Here is a 16,632-nt window from a genome sequence, read left to right on the forward strand (position 1 = left end):
TGTAATGTCACAATTTCTTCATCATTTCATTTCATGACTCTAAATTGAGAGCTAACTATTAAGTTCGAGGACGAACCTTGTTTGAAGGGGGAGTAGATGTAATACCCCAAATTTTAGCGTATTTTTAATAAATACTTTTAGTAATTTAAATTGATTTTCGGAATACAAATAAAATATTATATGATTTTAAATTTATAAACTGATTTTTGTACACTTTAATTAATAAATATTATGGAATTAAATATTTTGAATTTTATTGACTAATTAAACCCTAATCCTAGCTTAACTATATATACGGCAATTCCAACTATATTTTGTTCGGCCGTTTGTATGCTTTAGCCCCAAAGAACTCGTCCTTCCCGTTTTGCTCTCCTTTTCTTGATGTTCATCACCACAGTTCATCGATCACCGCCATCAAATCTTATCTCTGACCAGATGAACTCACGGTCCTCAACCACCATCTACCCATCTCTGTCGAAGTGTTGACGCACCGCCTTCTTCCGTGCTTGCCTCATATACACATGCACCCGCATCTTCCTCCACCTTCAGTTTGGTTCTCCGTTTGAATATTTCTACATCAGGTGGCTTGTTTTTCTCTATTGGATCAAGTAGTTACTTTATATTATAATGCATGATTGAAAACTTTTGATTTATACTAATGTTTTATTTATTCCGACGTTAAGTTTAGGGTAGTGTTTATGTTAAATTACTTTCTCAAAATTTGTTCTCTTTGTTTTGGTGTTATACTTTCTAACAACAAGAAAGGAGATGAAAATACTTGTTTTGTATTCCGATAATACAAGTTTTTAATAATGCTCCACTTTTCCAAAACAAGCATACTTTGTAGCTAGGCTAACTCAAACTAACATACGAATATTCCTAACAATTATGGAATAATTTAGTTTGATATGTTTCGTGTAATCTTAGACGGATCAAGGCTACCTAGAGATCCCACAAGGAAATTCTAGTTGGGAGTAAGCGTATGCGTGGTAATTTTCGATATCCATCGTCTTTAGGTCCCGTTAAAAAAAATATATATGTTAGACATGCATATGTGTTATTATGTGTTAGATAGATAAAGTGTTGGGTATATAAGCTATGTACTTTAAATTTATTAGCATATCTAGTGCTTCGTATTAGTATTTTCTTTTTGGGAAATTCTCTATGGTAGCAATATACTTTTGCAATTTCTCATTGGTAACAAAAATTTTAACACTTTCTCTAAAATAGCATCAATAATATATAATCTCTCTAAAATAGCATTATTTTTATACTTTCAACCTAAGTAACTAATATAATACTGACCATGGTTAAATATTAGAAAGTTACAAAATAACCCTCCTTTTACTAACCTAAAATATCCCCAACCAAAATTCTGGAAAAAAAATTCAAAGAAGTCCTCTGCAAAATCATCGATTAATTACTAAAAAATTCAAAGAAATCCTCTGCAAAACCATCGATTATTTACTGTTACTAAAATTACAAGGCTGCCAGATTTCCAGCAAAATAATGAAGCACTTACTTAGTCGATTAATTACAGAAACAACCTAATTAGCTAAAGTAACAGTCTAAAACGACCGAGTTGTTGCCCATCTCCTCAATTCTAAGGCTTTAGTCTATAATTACAGTGTACAATGCTGAAATTTTAATGACACATGAGTCTTGTTGCTGGAATATTCATGAAAATCAAATGAAAACAAGGATATCTAGCTAGAATTTCTCTTTCCAGGAACTCCATGATAGAATATGGTGCACAGTGCTGAAATTTAATGATTCGCAAGTCTGGTTGAATGCCTGCTATGTTTACTCCAAAGTAAGCAGTATGGGTACATTGCTGACATATTCATGGAAATTTGTCATTCGCCAAAATCTAGCAAAAATCATATTCAACTACTTTGATTCGCAAGTCTTTGTTTACTTCATGAGTGATAAACCAATCAAGGCTAAGTTCCTGCAAATCAACCTGAAAATCACCCAATTGAATCGATTTAACGAACAAACAAAGAATTGATCGACTTAAAGTAATAGAACTTAGGTCAAAGTATATCATCTCACATAAGAACACTCAACAATGTCGAGGAATGAGATGGAAGGGATGAGAGGAAAAGACGAAGAACATGCTTTAATCTGATCTCCAGCCGCTATAATCAACCAACAACCCCTCATTTGAAGAACACGTTTTTATTTTGTTAACAAACGAAGATTATTTTTCAAGAATTTTGGTTGGGAATCGCTGTTGAATTTTTTTTCCAGAATTTTGGTTGGGAATATTTTAGGTTAGTAAAAAGGGGGTTACTTTGTAATTTTCTAATATTTAACCATAGTCAGTATTATATTAGTTATTTAGGATGAAATTATAAAAATAATGCTATTTTAGAGAGATTATATATTATTAATGCTATTTTAGAGAAAGTGTTAAAATTTTTGTTACCAATGAGAAATTGCAAAAGTATATTGCTACCATATTGAATTTCCCCTTTCTTTTTATGGTAATGATATTTTAACTCTATTATATTTTACAAGAATGTAACTGATTATGTTTTATAATGTGGAGAACACTCGGTTAACTTTTGATACATGTCTTGGAAATTGTTAACATGAGAGTGTAAATTGGTTGGGTATACTGAGCTACTTAATTTGAGTGATAAGCGTCAGAAGACGAAACTCTATTCTCCTACGTGATAATGATGGACCTATTGTATTGGTTGTGTAGGTGTTGAATCTTACTAAAATACTAATTACGTAAAGTGTAATCTCAGAGGGAAAAGCCCGTAAGGGTTAGGAACAGGTTGCCCTTCTAGATGTTGTTCTATTGGTGCACTTTAGTGGGGGTTCGTTTTTTCGCATATCTGATATGTGTGGAAACACACATATCAACTATCTGATATGTGTGGAAACACACATATCAACTAAAAGACAAATAACTAAAAGACAAAAAAGGAAGTACCATTCATGTAAAAAAAGTACCATTCTGTAAAAAAAGTACCATTCTGTAAAAAAAAGTACCATTTGTGTTTAGAAAAGTACCATTTAATTTATTTTTTTGTCCTTTTTCCTATTTTGTCTTTTGTTCTGATATGTATTTCCCCGTACATATCTGATATGTATTTGTACTTCCTCCTTTAGTGGAGACCCGGTAGGCTTCTAGTAGGTTTCTATTATTCTTTATTAAACTTTCTGCTTAGTCTTCCTCCCAATCCTATTGGTGCACGGTCGCGGAGACCCATAGTCAATTAGTGAGGGGTGTGCACACTAGGGACAATCTGTACTCGTCTTATTTTGGCCATTCTCAAGGGTTACGCGCGACCCTTAGCGTTCTCTTTCCCTCACTTAATCAATATTGATTATAAGTTTAATAATGGAATTATTAAATTGGTACTTGTTGTTTATTTACTTATTTTATATACTCAAAAAGTTTTCAAAACTAAAATGATTTATTTTACGAGATGGAGTTGGAATTACTCAGTTTCTCTTATTTTTGGGAGTTTGTCTCTCTTGTCTCTTTTCTATTTATTTTTGCAGGTTGGTAAAGTTACTTGGCTACGAGTGAGGAGACGCTTAGAATAGCCACCTAGTCAAGAGACAATTTCTATTTCAGTTTAAGTTGAACTTTGTTATTTGTTTTTGAGAATTGGTTGTATTATTTTTATGGGCCACTTTTTAGACCACTTAGTTAATTTTGACTTTAATGGTTTTAAATTGTTTTGTTGCTTTGCATATTTTCTAAGGAGAATAAATGTAGCAGTGACACTCAAAATGTTTGGACGATTGTTTTATGAAATAAAAACAAGGTTTTTGATTATATAAAAGGTCCAAATTTTGGGTGTTACAGTATGCCTCATGGGTATTTGGGGTTTGCGGAAAGGACTTGTCGCAGGTGCCCAGTTTTTGTAGAGGAATTCAGAGGTTTCAGCTCCGAGTGTTTACCTTTGCTTTCTTCTCTTGTGGTAGAAATTATCTTATGGCTTCAGAGTGCTCTGCAGCAACAGTAGAATTGTACGAACGGATATGTGCACTGTACGAACGGATATGTGCAGAGTGATTGTCTTGCATGTTCGATGCAGCTGGGTGATCGGAGTTCTCATAAATTCCGGATGTTTTATTGCCCTGTTAGCGTGGAGCAACTTTCAAGTTCTAAGTAGTTAATCTTTGCTTAGAGCTGAGGTAAGGGATTAGCAAATCAAGGCTTGTTTTACGCCATTGTACTCTATGATTTGCTCCCTATGACACATGTAGAGCATTAGCATCGAGAATTTGCGATAAAATCGACTTTTAGGGCAGTTTTTAGGTGTTTTCTCCAAGTCCCCAGGCATAGCTACGGGATTGGCTTCGTGCTATGACGCTTGGCATATGTTTTTCATGTTCTTGATGTCCAAGATGAACATAAATCGTCTGGATACTAATAGTTCATGAACTGTTTGAAGCATACCCGTTTAATGCAAGGTATGTTCAAAGAACGAGTAGTTATTTCTACTTGTCGTTTTTCTTTTTGGGTGTCGTGTTAGGCGACAGAGCCATGGTCAAGGTGGTCAATAAAATGTAGTTTGGCTGGACCAAGGCTTGAGTGATTATTTTTAGCCAGAGTCAGGCTCCAACCTGTACTTGAAGAAATAGACATAAAATGACAGCATGAACAGTTTAGGTTTAAGGTCAACAACGTCTTTTTTTGCGGCTGTAGCGTTTTTAAGTCTGTAGAAAGATTTCAGTTAAAGATTGCAGATTTGGTTCCAAATTACTTGCAATGAGGAAGTCTTTTTGTGATCAATCAGTTGTTAAGAAAGAGACCGGACGTGTTGGCTAGGTTAGCCCCGAGAATAAAGCAGAGCAATGTTTTTGCCTCTTTTGAACTAGACATGGGAAGGTGCATCCAGACTCGATTGCTTAACAAGGGAATGAACAGACTGACTAAGATAGAAGACATATCCAACTAGTTTTTGAAAACAGGAGATTTTGAAAACATAAAGGAAGAGGTAGGATTTTTATTTACAAAACACATTTGAGAATGTTCAAGGAAGTCATTTGATAATGCGGTCACATGGTTTAGCAAAGTCTGAAATGAAACAGTCTCTTTTTTATTGTATTCGAATTAGGAAGCTTTCACTTGGGCTATTGGTTGTGGTACTTGCAGATTGCTTGTAAGAAGTATCGGTTGCTTGATTCAGGATGTAGTTTTTATGCTCAAAGTTCAAGAAGGTGAAGGACATTCTTGCATGAAGAGATGTCAATGGTGAAGGAAATAATGCCCTTGGTCCAAGTATACATTTAATGGTAAGTCTGATAAATGCGGTTCAGTGTTAATTATACAGGTTAATAATTAAGTGAGATCAAGCGAACTGAATGCCTAGCTAGAGGCCGCTTCAGTTCAAGTGGAATTAATAATATTAACCCACACCTTACTCTTGACTAAACCCGTAGGGTCACACAAATAGTACGTGAACGGATCAAGTATTTAATGGAATTAAATACTCCATCTATGGATATTCGGAATCGACGGATCTCGGTTCCAGTGGGAGCTGAAATCGTCAAAGGCAAATTATGGATGCTCCGGAAACGGAAATATGGATCGTATCGGAAATATAAATATTATCCAAGTCGTAGATGTTGCCGGAAACGGAAACATGATACGTATAAGAAAATATTATCGGAAATGGAAATATTGCCGGAATCGGAAATATTGTCGGAAACGGAAATATTGTCAGAATCAGAAATATTATCGGAATCGGAAAATAATTATGGAATCGGAAATATTAAATATTTGTTCGAAACGGAAATAAATTCGGAATCGAAAATGTTAAATATTGTTCGTATCGGAAATGAATTTCGGAATCGGAAAATTAATCGGAAGCGCATCGTACGAATTAAGCATGGGACGAGCTTGGTAGACGAAGGCCCAGCACGAAGCCAGGCCCACGTCCAGTAAGCCCAGCACGCGACACAAGCAGCCAAAGGCACGCCAGGCCCAACGCAAGGCCAGACCCAGCGCGCCAAGGCTGCGACCAAGCCTGCGAGCAACAAGGCTGCGAGGCAGCGCATGGGCTGCGAGGCAGCGAGCTTGTGTGGGCTGCCAGCGATGGGCTACGCGTGCGCGCGGGCATGGCCTGCTCGCATGTGGGACGTGCTCGTGTGCGTGTTGGAGTTTGTGCATACATCGAATCCTTAAGTGATTAGGATTAGATTAATTTTCTGAATTATTAGTTTTAATGGAACTCTAATTCTAATAGAGTTAGAATTCTTGAGTCCTAGTAAAATTTCAATTCCATATTCCTACTCTATAAATATGTGATGGCATTCCCAAATTTTTGATAACATAATTTTCAATCATACAACTAGTTTTAAGGATTAAAACTAAAGTATAATATTTGCCATAATATTCGAAAATATTCATTGAACCTTAGGTGCAATTCTAGTTAATTAAATCTAAGGCGGATCCGAGCGTGCTGTGGACTATCTACCGAGGGACGACATTTGGAGTCCTAGACTTGTTCTTGTTCGGTTCGGGCGCAGCTAGGGAGGGCACGCTACAAAGTGTATGTGTCCTAAATTATGCTAATTATTATGTGGCAATTAATTTGGATTCCTGGCTTTATGGTTTTTCCACATGATTTATATTCAATTATATGTATCATAACCTAACAGTGGTATCACGAGCCTCTAATTAATTCCATAATAATTAGTTAACATGGTTAAATTTTATAAATTTGCAATAAATTAAAGGGGTGATTAATGTATGAAATTTTTGATTTTTTGTAATTAATTGCAAATTCGTGCGATTATTTAATTATATGTTCGCAGAATTTTCGGCAGTTTAGTCAATAATGGTCGGAATCTGATGAGCGACATTTATGTCGCTCTTCTCTTAGGATTTTAGTTCATTTTATTATTATTTTTGCTTAGTTTTATCGTTTTTAGTTCGTTTATTGCATTTTTGCATTTATCGTAACATTTTCTCGTCTTGCGTATATTTTAGTCGTTTTTTGCTCTAAACGTGCCTTTTGTGCGCATTCTCATTGCGTAAGAGTCGTTTTAAGTATTAACGTGTTTATAATGTTTCATTATGCTTGACGATGTTTAAAATGATTTTACGATTTGGAAAATTGCGATACGAATTAATAATACGATTTTCGATTTTTAATAACGTGCTTTGCGATTTTCTTATTTGCTATCGACTCTTTGCTTGTGCAGCGACGAAGCAAGCCATGAGCTTATGCAAGGAGCCGCAATGTGCAGCAAGGCAGCCACTAGGTTGCTGCCCACAAGTGCACACGAACAGCCAGCAATGCGCGCCACAACAGCCAGCAACACGAGCACAAAAACAGCCATGTACTCGTGTTCTTGCAGCAGCCCCTTGGGCTCGTTTTCATCACCTTGCTAGTGCCTTGATAGCAGTATCAAGAGAAACCATTGTAGAAGCTACAGCCCTGCAGACATACGCCATTACAGCAACCCAACACGAGCAAGAACAGCAGCTAAACATCGAGCAGAACAGCAGCCATAGCTGCTGTACTTGTGCGCACAAACAGCCTTGTATAGGGCTTGCAGCAGCCCCTTTTGAGCTCGTTTTCACGAGCCTTGCTTTGAAGGAAATAATGCCCTTGGTCCAAGTATGCATTCTATGTTAAGTCTAATAAATGCGGTTCAGTATTAATTAACAAGTTAATAATTCAGTGAGATCAAGTGAGCTGAATGCCTAGCTAGAGGCCGCTTCAGTTCAAGTGGAATTAATGATATTAATCCACAGCTTACTCTTGACTGAACCCGTAGGGTCACACAAATAGTACGTAAACGGATCAAGTATTTAATGGCATTAAATACTCCATCTATGAATATTCGGAACCGACGGATCTTGGTTTCAGTGGGAGCTAAGATCGTCACAGGCAAGAAATGAATACTCCGGAAACGATGATATTGCCGGAAACGGAAATATGGATCGTATCGGAAATATGAATATTATCCAAATCGTAGATGTTGCCGGAAACGGAAACATGGTACGTATCTGAAAATATTATTGGAAATGGAAATATTACCAGAATCGGAAATATTGCCGGAAACGGAAATATTGTCAGAATCGGAAATATTACCGGAATCGGAAAATAATTCCGGAAACGGAAATATTAAATATTTGTTCGAAACGGAAATTAATTCCGGAATCGGAAATATTAAATATTGTTCGTATCGGAAATAAATTCCGGAACTGGAAATTTAATCGGAAGCGTATCGTACGAATTAGCATCGGACGAGGCCTGCCGGACGAAGGCCCAGCACGAAGCCGGGACATCGCCCAGCAAGCACGCACGCCACAAGCCCAGCCAAGGCAGCGCCCAGGCCTACCACAAGGCAGGCCCAGCGCGCGCCAAGGCCACGGATGCGTGGGCCGCGCTGCGTGGGCTGCTGCTCGCACGCGCATGGGCAGCCCTTGTGGCTGCCGTGTGTGTGTGAGTTTGTGCTCATGCGTAATTCCTAAATCTACAAGAGTCAGTGTATGATTAAATTTCTATTCCTAATTGGATAAATTAATTAAATAGAATTCATGTAGGATTCTAATTTCAATTAATTCGTATCCTACAAGGATTACGATTCCTTTTCCATAACTCTATAAATAAAGGCCTAGGGGTCATTATTTATACAACAAGTTTTAAGTATTCAAAACTAAGATTTTTAAGCAGAAAAATCAGCCAATATTCTTGCCTACCTAACCGAAAATATTAGAACCTTAAGGGCGATTCTAGTTGGTCAATCTTAAGGCGGATCCGGACGTGCTGTGGACTATCTACGGAGGGACGACACTTGGAGTCCTAAAGACTTGTTCTTGTTCGGTTCGGGCGCAGCTAGGGAAGGCACGCAACAAAGAGTATGCATCTAAACTATGCTAAATGATTATGTGTAAATAATATGTTTCCTGGCTTTATGGTTTTTCCGCATGATTTATGAACTGTCATATGAATCATAACCTAACAGTGGTATCACGAGCCCCTTATTATTTTCATAATCTAAATTGCATGAACATGGTTAAAAAATTACAAATTTGCAAGAATTAAAAGGGGTGATTAATTTTCGTAATTGTTAATTAATTGCAAATTGCGTTTATTTAATTATACGTACGCAGTTTTTCGGCAGTTTCTTCGTTACTCATCCGAATTGAGTGATTTTTGTGTCAATTCCGCATGTAAAAGGCATTCTAAAATTTTGACAAAAATAATATTTTTCTGCCGAACCCAGAATTCTCAAATTCGAAGCCTAACTATGACTTTTCGAAGGTTTTAGTTTTTCGAATGCAAAATTTCGTAAATTTAAGATGTTAAATTAAATATTTGCGATTCTTGTTGATAAATCTTGAATTTTTGATTGACCTAATGCATATGTTTAACAAGTTTGAATGCCTAGTCTTGTTAATTATGCAATCTAATTTGTAATTATGATTAATTTGTTGAAAATTAGAATAATTTAGAATTAATTTGATTTTCATAATTAATTGTAATTTAATTAGAAACCTATGATTAAAAACCACCATAAAAATTGTAAATTTACGATAAATTTTAAATTTTTATGACCTAGACTTGAATCCATAACAATCGGAAATCAATTGGATAATAAATTTTCGATTTTTTCGCCCTAAAATTATGAAATTAATATTATTTATTAATTTGTCATTAATTTTAAATATAAATTTTAAATTATTATGCGATTCGTTCATAAAACTTGCACGCACGAAGCAATGGACGCTTCGTGTTACCCTTAAGGGTGTTGTATAATGCGGGCATGCGACGACGAGCAAGGGAGCTCGTCGCCCGTGCGGCACGAATGCAATGAGCAAGGGCGTAGTGCACGAGCACAAGGCAGCAGCCCTGCCTTGTGTCGTGTGCCACGAGCAATGAACGAATGGGCATGGGCAAAGAGCAAGCCAAGGCAGTCGCGTGTGGGCAGCAAGCGAGCTGCGCCACAACGCGCGCTGCCTCGCACAAGAGCGCGCAGCCTCGCGCGCAGCGAGCGCAAGCTCGCGTGCCACGAGCGCTGCGCCCAGCATTACTCGCGCGCACAGCGCGCGATGTCGCCCGCCCAGCGAGCGATGTCGCGCCCCAGCGCGCGATGGCTCGCGCGCACAGCGAGCGATGTCGCGCGCCCAGCGAGCGATGGCTCGCGCGCCCAGCGAGCGATGTCGCGCGCCCAGCGAGCGATGTCGCGCGCGCGCACTGCGAGCGATAGCTCGCGTGCGATGAGCGCTGGCGCGCGCAGCGAGCACCAATGCGTGCGGAGGCTTGCGATAGGGAAGCAGCAGCTATGCGACGAGCGCATGGGCTGCGCGCACATGGCCAGCAATGGCTGTGTGCGTACGGTCCATGGGCGTGCAACGCGTAGGGTGTTTGCGTTACGATTAGATCGTTTTGAATGTTTAATTTGAAAATTTCAGTTCACGTAATTTTAATTAATTTTAAAATTAATAATTTGAATTATTTTCTTGGATTTTAATTTTGAATATTATAATTATAATAAATGTTATTTATTCTAATTATTTTACTAAAATTAAAATCATGAATTAATTTAAATACGACTGAAATTAAATTAAATTTTTGGATTCAATTATAAATTGATATGAGCTTTAAATTTTAATTAAATTTGTATGTTTCCGGTTAGACTAGAAATACATTTTTATGTTTAAAATTGGTAAAGCATATGAATTTATTGGTTTAAGTGGGAGCGCTTTTTAGTCATAAACTCTTGATTAGGTCTACAAATCCTTAAGGTTAAAACAACTTGATTAGAATTAATAAGGACTGAATAAATTGGTAGATTATTGGTGCCCTTGATTAATTGCTGCAAATGTTTACGTGATGCATAATGTGTTTTACTAACCAGCTACGTGGGCCATTCATGATAATGAATGGGTGAATGGTATATATTGTATATGTACTATTTTGCAGGTTATGAAGTGACTAGTATGGCCCAAATAGGATAGAAAATATGGTCTGCGTACCATTAATTTGAATGTAATTGGTCTAAAGTACCAAAGTTATTTTTCAATTCAAATATGGTCTGCGAACCATCAAATAGTTGTAATTAGTTATAGCTTATCCTATTTGAAGAAAATGGTGCCTCCCACGGAGATTTTCAAGACGGACTTTGAAGTCAAAGCTTCAAGATGAAGTCGGGCCATACTAGATCACAAATATCTTATGCATGTTTTAAGTTATTTATTGTTTTAAATATGTCTTAAAATGCATGAGATCAAAAGCTTGATTATGTTGCATGATTAAGGATTTTAGTTCACTTAAAATCTAACCAACATAGTAAGAGCCTTAAGTTCCAAACTTAAAAATTGAGTTAAAAGGTGCCATGCCAAAATATACACTTGCTTGGATATCCTTTACATCAATCTAGTAATAGTTTTCGCTCAGCGAGGTGTTACTTATTGGTCCTAAAGGGGCAAGGTACACAAATAATTGTGAGTACATGTTAGTTTTGGTGAAACTCAACGATATAAGTAAGGAGTCCTTTTATGTCGTGGCAAATTCGATAGGTTTACCTAATAAGTTCTTAGACGTACCTATCAACCAAGAATAGTTTCTAGACTATTAGCAAAAGGCTTTTGCTTACCTAAGATGTTCTAGGATTAAGTCGACAAACTGTGCTTAGTTCTTCAATGATTTTAGGATCTTGGAATCATTTTATTCACACCTGCCGGAACACATAATTCGAATAAAATGCTAATAACTTGTTTGAATTGCATGGTTGCTTTAATTTCAAGTTATTATTCATGATAAATGTTTAGACTTTGCATGCTTCAATGTATGTTTTAATTATTGTTTATAATTAAATATTTTGCACTGCAATAAATCCTTTTAGAAAGGTAACAGTAAATTTCCTCGATTGGTAGTGAATCCAAGAACGATTCACGGAAATGAGAGAAAATGAGCAATTTAAAATGTACGTTTCTTATATCGACCTTTATGGTTGTTTTCGAATATCAAAATCGAATGGCAAACCAATTGGTGCTTGTGAATTCAAAATACAATGTAGTTTTGAGATCATAAAGCATTGAGTTTAAACGCTCAGCCTTACCAATGGTTAACAACCTAATATCTTTGTCCATTTAATTCTCGAATGAGTCTAGTCACTAGACATTCGAATAGATCGATACTTAGAGAACTTTAGAAGCTTCTGGTAAGATCATCTGGTTGAACCAAAATATTCAACATAAATTAAAATGGAAAAGAACCTTGTTGGTGACATTGGACATGTCTAACAAAGTATAAAAGTCAACACTAAAGAATTCAATTCTTAAGACTATAAGAAAGGGTACAAGAAATAGGAAAACGAGGAACAATGAAAGGAATTTACGATTCCGTTTCTGCCTATAAGTTTAAAGAGAAGTGACCTAGCAATCAAACTTCCTTGGTATCATATACCGCTTGAGGTTCTTACTTCGGTAATAACTCAAACAATGGAAGCTAGGATACACTAATGACCTACAAGTGGGAAATGAAGCATGGCAATGCTACATTAGTTGTAGGGTCATCTAGTTTGTTTTAAGTCCTTTCAAGGCTGGAACTTAATGGCTATTTTGTTCCATAATCAGCATACCTAAATTTCTGCTTCAAACACAGAAAGACTCACATTCAGAAGAACAAAAACAATGCTTGTTTGTTTGTTTATTTGAATGAAATGGTCAATTACAGGTTGAGTTAATATGCTTGATTAAAACAAACAACTCTTTAAAGAACTTTACTAGGTTCAAATCAAACCCTTGATTTGAGTTCCATTCATCTTTGGCATTGTTGCTTAGACCATATCAACAAGTTAACATTCACAAACTCTATTTTGATGGACTTTTTGAAAGTTGGTTGATTTCTAGATCAACTTAAGACAAGCAAGTCTTACTTGTTGAAAGTAACAAAGAATATGAACTATTGTTAGAACGCCTAGACGATAGAGTTCAAAGCTAAAGAAAGGTTTTATGACTTTATTATTTCACATGGATTTGAGTGAATATAGGTTTATTTACTCAAAGGTGATATAAGTTGAATCTGTTTGGCTAGTTCAAAGATTCAGAAGTATAAAATCCACTTGGCAAGAAATCATAAAGATCTAGGTTAGATCATGTTGATGATTACTTGAGACCAAATATGATCATCAATGATTGTGTGTTGTAATTTCACAATCTAGGTCCATAAGATATAACATATCTTAGTTGGAATAATCGAAGTCAAATAGCACTTGATTCGATCAATGATGAATCATAAAGACTTTTCCTATAATTTCTAAAACAAAATGCTCAACTACCACCAAACTAAACCAAATTCGTCAAAGCTATTGAAAAGTAATTTCAGAATATCTTTTCATAATATATCTAAAGAGTTCCTAAACTCAGTGGGAGCTTAGTGTTTGTTATTCAACAAACTAAGGCCCAAGTATAGATATATGTTTCATTGTGATGAGACACAAGGGTATTGTTTCTACCACGAATTTTTGAGAACATAATGTTTGTTTGCTCGAAATAATGTCCTTTTGGAGATTCGTTTCCAAAATGACAAGTGGGAGAAAATAGACCTCGAAAGTTTTCGAGGCGAACAACAAACATAAACGGACATTCCGGAGGCTTTTCGAAGTGCTTCAGAAAACCCGAACTTATTCTTTAAGGACTTTAGAAGTGGCTTTAAAGAATAGACATCTCTTAGAAGACTTTACAAGTGCTTCAAGGAGAACAGAATATTCAAAGGACTTTCAAGTGGCTATTGATATTCTGTTGTTTGATGTTCTATACCCAAGTAGGCATAGAATTCAAGTCACTGAAACTATGAGATTCTTCTATTAGATAGTGAAGAAACATAGAGATCAGGTCAATGAAACTATGAGATTCTTCTATTAAATAGTGAAGAAACCTACAACTTGCAGTCAAACTATTATCCTGTAGATTAATGAGTTTGTGACTTGTAAGAAAGCTGTGACGAAACCTAGATTCCCTAAAATGGTTAGAGGCCATATATAGACTCAAATGTTTTAAATGGTTAGAGGCCATAAAACATACTCAATGTTTTGATGACAAAATTGAAATTTTGTTGATTTGCAAGAATAGGTTCACACCTATTGGTTGCAAGTTTGTTTTAAGGATAAAAACCATCAAACATGGAATTGTGTTCACACACAAAGCTAGATTAGTTGCTAAAGGTTACAAGCAAATTCATGGTGTGAATTATGTTGAAACCTCATGCATAATCGTAATGCTCAAGTCTATAATTCAAGCAATGATTGCATATTGGTACATATAGCAATTGGATGACAAAACGTATTCCTCAGTCAAATGTTGGAATAAACTATGTACATGGCATGTCATAGGATTTGTGGATCCAAATAAATGCTTGAAAAAGAAAGCTAGCTTATGAAATCTAAGTACAGATTTAAGCAAGCAATTGGGAATTAGAAATGTATTTTAGTGAAGCTAATAAGTATTTTAGTTTCATAAAATGTACATGAATCTTATAGATATATAAGAAGTTTAGTGGGAGTACATGAAACTTAATTGGTCCTATGTGTATCACACACATATCTCTCTATTGTGAAATAACATTCAAATGCTAAATACTTAGATTTGAGATTATTCATCAATGACGGACCAAGGCGAAACTTAGTACATACTGGGTATTAAGATCTATTTACAAAGATCTTATGATATTGTTTTGGATTAAGTAAATGGCATTTACTAAATCAAACACGAAAGTCTCCATTGGAGATATTCGACCCATGTGAATAAATCTAAGTAAAGGATGTTTGAACTATGTATAAGCATTTACTAAGTTAACATCAAAGAATCTAAAGAGATTCTTCACCTATATTATATGTCAAAGAATTTAGCTGGATTCAGTATCTACTGAAATTGAATGAGCTAAAGTTACATGAATAGAATTCAATTGGGAATTATTCTACAAAAGAATTTATCATGTATGATATAATATGAGGATCGCCAAAAACGTATCGTATGACTTTAGGCATGACGAACATATACCAATCTCTATTGATCTAAGTGAAGACCAATTAGAATGAGATCAAGAAAAACTTATGGTACCTGAAAAGGTACATAGGATTACTTCTTGATTCAAGGAAATAAAGATATGCTAAATATTGATGCTACACGCATAAACACTGGCAAAGGATCAAACAAGACCCTTTGGAGTTAACCATTGATAAGGACGAGCTATAGAGCATCGTGTTTTGAAATGGCAACATGGATTGGAGACCATGAGTTGTTGCGTGGGAAATTAAAATATTAATTTCTATGTTCTAAGATATAGTTGGAGAGTCTTCCACATATCTATGAACTGCTTGGATAGGTAAATCCAAACAAAGCATCACTAGCAACCTATACAGTTGAAGTAAAAGTAATTATTGCCTAAGAAGCAATAAAACAGGGTTGTTTAAAGTTCTTCACTGAACTTGGGTAGATCACCTATCTGCTGGCTTGATGGTTCTTCATTGAAAAATGCGTGGAACCACTCTTGAAGCAAGAAAAACGTCTGCTAACTTGATGGTTCTTCATTGCAAAATGAGTAAAACCACCATCGAAGTAAGAAAGACTAGATCACATAATAAACAAACTCGAAAAGATCTTATCATCATATCTCGAAGAACATTCGATGAAAAGGATATTAAGATTGGCAAAGCATGATAACTAAACCTATGCAACAAGTGAGAAGCAACACTCACGTTGTAGCACTGGAAATCAAGCATAGCTTTGAATTCCATGAATTGTTTTAGAAGATGGGTTTGAGGCCCATGGTTATAAAACATTGGGGTTGAACATTTATCATATATGAAATGTATTTTCATATTCCATTTAATCTTGGTTTAGTATTAAATGATGAGTCCCTTCAAATTTGACGATATATTCAAGATAGACTGTCAGGACCAGTCCTGTGACTAAGAAATGTCTATCAAGTGAACTTGAATGTCAAAGGTTGAAAATGGTCCCTAATCGGAGTTTTCTATAAAATTGGACGCATAGAAAACGTTAGACGATTAGAATGCAAGATGACTAGTAGTTCTGTTTCTTGAACTATGTGGACATGGCAATGTCATAATCATTTGCATAGATACTTACTTTGGGAAGACTAGTATCGGACAAGACCTATGAAACTTTACTGTAAGAGATGAAAGTCTGTCATAAGTAAATTTCATTAAATTATTAGACACTAAATCCTCAATACCTGAGTGATTTGAGATTACTTGTTTGAGAACTGGTTGCTTTGACGTTGACCAACCGTCGCACCGTAAAAGGAGGCTATAAAGGCAACGCTCAGGTAATCACCTATCAAACGAAGTCTAATCTCAAGATCGCAAGATTGGGATTGTCCTCCCATAAATCGGGAAGAGATGCTTAAAAGTTGTACAAGGCCACTCGGAGAGCTAGAAACTGTGAAATGCATGGCCGTGCTCGGATGAATCATAGGCTATGATTATCTGTTTATTTGATCAGTTGAACTCTGAAACCGAGGAACACCTCTGGACATAATAAGGATGACAACTCTTACCTTATGTTCAAGAGCAAGCATCGAGCGACAAAGGAATTAGGAAATGCACACTTGTCCCTAAGGACAAGTGGGAGACTGAAGGAAATAATGCCCTTGGTCCAAGTATGCATTCTAT

The sequence above is a fragment of the Spinacia oleracea genome, chromosome 4, assembly GCF_020520425.1.
Source record: "Spinacia oleracea cultivar Varoflay chromosome 4, BTI_SOV_V1, whole genome shotgun sequence".
Classification (NCBI taxonomy): Eukaryota; Viridiplantae; Streptophyta; class Magnoliopsida; order Caryophyllales; family Amaranthaceae; genus Spinacia; species Spinacia oleracea.